The 5,838-nt window shown below is 31.6% G+C and overlaps 1 protein-coding gene across 1 annotated transcript in view; it reads right to left on the bottom strand.

Moving 5' to 3' along the window:
- The window catches only part of LOC107621655 (phospholipase A1-IIgamma), a 3,736-nt gene extending 2,285 nt beyond the window's left edge, over positions 1–1,451 (bottom strand). The window contains exon 1 of the mRNA XM_016323682.2: positions 1,328–1,451. The gene's annotated coding sequence lies outside the window, so the exon portion shown is untranslated. The remainder of the gene's footprint in view (positions 1–1,327) is intronic.

Genomic DNA, 5,838 nt, shown 5'->3' with positions numbered 1-5,838 from the left:
CAATTAACATTTAACATAAGAAAAAAAAATCTAAATTTTTTAAAAATAAAATATTCGAAATTCAATTAAAAAAATCATTTAAAATTCATACTTAATAAAAGCTCATTTTAATATTATCTAAAAATTAGCTACTATAATGAATAATCTTAGTTTTTAGCTATGTATATATCCTGATAGATAGATGATATACTATATGACCTTACTTTTCATGTGTGTTGAATTAATTAAATGAATCTTTTAGATTATTAATGGAATTTAAGATTATGATGTGATTAAATATTAACTTAATTAATTAATTAATCATTCGTATGCCTACTTATACCTTCTTCTACATACCTTCTTATATATTATATATATAGGTCGAAATATTTTTTATTTTCCCCTCAAACCATGGCAAAATTATCATTTTTCTACTAGAAATTAAACTAGCTAGAAATACTACTCTTTCAAGTAACATACATATCACGTATCGTCTTATTCAATTGCGTACTTATTGAAAATTGAAGACTTGCAAGGCTCATTCTATAAAATGGTGGTTTTTGCATAAAATGAAGAAAAAAAAAAAAACAAAACAAAATAGCAGCGGGAGTGAGTTAGGCATAGCATCCAATCAAGAATAGAAACGTAACATTATTATTCCTAATATGTCAATTTTAATGCTGCAAGCAAAAGTTCGGTCCTTTCAAATGTATAGAGTTATTAAAAGGATGAATTGCTGCGAAGTCAGGTTAGGTACTTAGCTAATTTATTTATATTTATTCTGTGTTACTCTTGTCGCTTGCCTTGTATTCAAAGATTATTCTCTTTTTATTTGTTACAACACTGTACACTTGTATGGTCTCCGACCCTTGTGCTAGCTATATAGCTTCCCTCCAATAATAAGTTAATTAATAAACAACACATTACATAAAAATAATTTTGATCAGTGATAATTAATTGATCCTTTTCTTTCCACTTTTTTGGAGAAATTAGCTATCCCATTCCACTTAAATAATGCAATACAATATGAAAACAGTGAACATGCGTAGAAAATTAAAGTACTTGTACCAAAAGAAAATAAATGAAACCAACAAAAACAACTACAACTCTGTTTCTGTGTCACAAAGCAAATCAAAGGATAATGATAATAATAATAATAATAATAATAATAATAATAATAATAATAGGAATCGTGTTTGTTACTTTAGCGAGAAATTAAAACCTTGAGGGAGAATCTTGATATCTTAGTGAACTAATTAATTAGCTAGATTGATTTGACAAATAACTCAACAATCATATGAACGAGAGAAAACACAGAACAGCAGAAACTACGTACGTAGACACGTACCTTGCAACAATTAGTAACATAAATTGACCATATCGTCCTTAGATGTTGTATGTGAAAATCATTGTGGCATATAAACAATGTATATATATAGTCCATCCTATTATATATAGTGTTGCTAATTTTAATTTTATACACAATAGATTCTTAGCATTCAAGTTACGAAGACTAGACAAAGAAAGATAAATTATATAGTATTTGTTTTGTGATGCTGACGATTTGCAAGTTGAAGAGGATAGGTATTTGCATCTGATTGGGTAGATGCTTTGCGGTGACTTTGCCAATACAAAGCTAGAAAATGGATAAAGTCAAGAAGAGGAAAAGGACTGCCACAATCAGGATGAAATGCCTGTACGGGACGTTTAAGGAACCACCTTACATTAACTTTGGTCTTCGAATCTATTCTCATTCTTATTACCACAATTCTTTCTTCAAAGCTTTACATCCCCAAAAGCATAAAAAACTATCGTGCACATGTAATTAAAAACATTAATGATAATGTGTGATTGTCTTATTTATTAAATATAGTCTTTATGTAAATTTCTCGTGTGAAAAAATTTAAAAATTTCGATTCCGTCGATTAAGGAATTACTATTTAGATTGAAGAAAAATATCATTTAGCTACTAATTTATCAGACACTGTATAGTTGTATACTCTAATATTTCAGTGTGGAAAAGTTTAGGAGACTAACAACTTTATTAAATTCTGGCCAACATGTAACCAGCAAAATAAAAATGAGTAATTCCATATCATTGGATGAAATCTCACATCATTAAAAACATTATTAATGGCTACTTAATAGCTATAAATCACAAAAGTGGCTGCCCCTAACACTCCTTTTTGGGTATTTCACTGTTGTTGTTTATTTCTTTTATTTATTTATTTATTTTTTTGTTTATCCAAACGGTATCCCCCAACCCGGTTAAGGACTAATCCGTCGCGAATGTGAGATACATCAATTTTATTTATTTATTTATTTAGTTATTGTGACGAGTGGCCCTACGCACTGAAATCTACAACTGGCTTAGATCGACCCAATAAGGTTCAATGGGCTTGTTCAACGACCCAACTGGTTGGAGATGTAAACCTTTGATTTGTATTTGCAATGTAGAGTTGGATGGTTTTTAAGGTTCTTTGGACCTATCTTTAGGCCTGTGTTCTGTTCTGACAATGCCAAAAATAAAAAAAGCCTCATGGTGACATTAATTTTTCTTGATCTAATTTACTATTTGCCTTCAAATTCATCTGACTCTAACAAGGTTGGCCTATAATATGGGAATAACGTCTTCCTATGGGAACATTTTTTCATCCACATAGAAGATCTGAAGCCAAAATCTTGACGTTGAAAACAAACTTATCTTTGCTATTTATAGGATAATTTATAAAATTGAGTGAGATTCAATGATCACTGACATGTAATTTAGAAAGAAAAAAAAAAACTCTACTCATCAAATGAATAATTGTAATTGAAATGGTAATATGTGAGAAAAGGCTTGTTGATGAATTGGGTTAGGAATTGATCTGTTCCTGCTTGTCAGCTTCGCTACTTGCCTCTTAGTACAATTAAAGGACCACTTTGGTCTATGATGATGTAACACGGATTGTTAAGTATTTCTTAAACACAATTAATGGTTGCTAAAGTATAGCTGTTGGGCATTAGCATCATGAGCGGCGGAGGGTCCAAATCTTGTGGCTTAAGTGGTAAAACAAAGGTGCTGTTAATGATAATCAATGATAGAAAATTAAAGATCAGAAATGCTTATTGATTTGGAATATATCGTTCTCGAGTCACATTCTCAAAGTACTTGATGAGAAAATGACGACCCACATTCACTGCCATATTGCAAATTTGGTAACCACTGTGTAGAGATTAGGAAATAAAAAAGGAGGAGCATAACTTTTTTTATAATATTCTCATCACAAGAATACCATGTAGGCATTAATTATATGAAAAATGATTTTGAATTCTTCTTTTACTAACTATATAAGTATATATTATAAATGTGTAACTTTATTTAAAAATACAAACGATCTTAATTAGTACGTAGTACAAAATATAATAGGACAAACAGTACTTGTCCTTTATCTGAAGCATCATCATTCTACTGTACTGTATTCCCAAAAAACAAATTTCATATTAAATAAAACAAAAATTCCTTAATTCGTTGCCAATATATGTCATCTCCAAAAATGTTTGCCAATTTCTTCTAAAATATGAGACTCAAAGGACCACTTTCCGGTTACTAATTAATTGACACCTGCCATATATATATAGACACATTCCTTTCATGCTAACCTTCTCTATCTTCTCCTGATGAGTCTCTTTTGTTAGTTTCTATCATTCATGAAAGCTTACAAACTAATTAATCAGCACATTTCCACAGATTGGGTTTCATCCTTGTCTTGTATGTTTTGTTGTTTAGTTATGTATATGTTAAATATGCATAAGCAGATTTAGAAAGCTTAGCCTAATAATTAAAAAGGTGCAAACATTATGGGGTTGATTTATATATCTCATGAGAGATTCCGTTACGGGTCACTGTTCAGTTTCGTTGCCTGTTACTAGGGGGTGGCAACACTACCCGAACCCGCGGGTACCCACCCCGCCCCTACCCGTTCGGGGCGGGTAATTACCCGCCCCCGCACCGGGGCGGGTTTTAACGGGGCGGGTTCTTGGGCGGGGCGGGGCGGGATCGGGTTTAGGTTAAACCCGCCCCGGTATATATAATATATATGTAAATATATATATTTTTAATATATAATATATGTAACATATATAAAATAATTAGTAAAATAATTAATAATATTATATCATATATAAATTTTTACTTTAATTTATGTTATGTATGTAAATGGTGGTTATATAATTTTTAAAATTTTATTTTATTTGTTGAATTTAATAATTATAGGGGCGGGTAGGGGCGGGACGGGTACCCGCAGGGGCGGGGGTTATATAAATTTTAAAATTTAATTTTATTTATTGGATTTTAATAATTATAGGGGTGGGTAGGGGCGGGGCGGGTACCCGCAGGAGCGGGTTAGGGTTCAACATTTTACTACCCGCAGGTAGGAGCAGGGCGGATTTGATGCGGGTTTTTGTAGGGCAGGGCGGGGTCGGGTAGAGCAAAAACCCGCCTCTACCTACCCCGTTGCCACCCCTACTGTTACCACACACACTAACAAGGATATAAATATTACAGTACATGCTATGCTATGCTATGTGAGAATGATGTAACATATATATCTCAGTGACATTCCAAAGCAATGTTATTAGATAAAATTACCACACTTAGATTCCTTGATATTGCATGAAGATATTTAATTTCTAGCATATATGTTATTAGAAGTTTGTTTCACCAATTGGCAAACACTAAGTTTTACCATCCGATAGATCCTTTATATTTCGTTTCTATATACTAATCAAAAGGACTTAGTTCAAGTGCCTGCCTTTGCTTTCTTTTGAAGACATTGTTTCATTGTTTTGTTCCATGCGTTCAATTATTGGAACCTTTTTTTGTTTTTTATAGATACTAACTCAAATTAGTTTCCCTCTCAATTTCATAAACATGCATGTCACAAAAGCACTTTCAACTTTCAAGGCTTTAATTACATTTTAAAGCCTTTGAATCTAGGAAAGAAAAGTAGTCTTGGTGCCAAAAACAAAATGGGGGTTCAATGTTCTCTTTTCTCCTCTATTAAAGTTAATGAAATGTCAATTGAATATTATTACTTATTAGAGCCAACATTCTCGGCCAAAATAAAAAAGATTAACAATGATAAACTCAAGAATTAATAATATAACACTGTCTTCTAGTTGTATTATAATTTTCCTACAGCAAGTTAACAAACTAATAATAGTCTAGTATAATATAAATGTATAGTGGTACATCATGCAAAATACTATGTTACCCCCTTTATCTTTGGCAACACTGAAGTCACAATTTTGTTTAATTATATAAATAAACTAAGGCAAAACTCAATATACAGAGTTCTTCCTGAAAATCACAAGATTCGTTATGAATAGCATTAGCATCCCCAGAGTCTAGAGCTCCAATAATGTCGACCCAAAATCACTTTTGATGTACATAACAGCAAACAAACGATTCTCCACCCAATAGTAACAACCACCACGTTGGATGCTCGATCTGTCGTAGAATGTGGCAATTGGAGGAGAAACTACAACTAGATCGAGTCCACCTCAGCTCGTTCCAGGACAAACGTTAAGGCGTTAACATGTGATCTCTTTTCTCATTTCTCAAACAATATTGAGTAACTATAAGAAGAAAAAAGAAATCTAAAGTAAATATTTTTCATGTAATTAATATTTTAGGTTGAGATCAAATTTTGTTTATATAGCTTCTTATTGATTTTAGAATTCTTGCTGTGAAAATATTCTAGTTACTCATCAGTAAATTCAATGTCATAAAATTACTTAAAGAAGAGCCTGTTTTAGGTATTTTATAAGATTAAAAACTTATTTAAGTGAAATAATAAAAATAAAAAATTAGTTAAC

The sequence above is a fragment of the Arachis ipaensis genome, chromosome B10 (genome assembly GCF_000816755.2).
Source record: "Arachis ipaensis cultivar K30076 chromosome B10, Araip1.1, whole genome shotgun sequence".
NCBI classification, from domain to species: Eukaryota; Viridiplantae; Streptophyta; class Magnoliopsida; order Fabales; family Fabaceae; genus Arachis; species Arachis ipaensis.
Note: the sequence above shows the minus strand (reverse complement) of the source record. Positions and strands in the feature narration are given on the sequence as shown.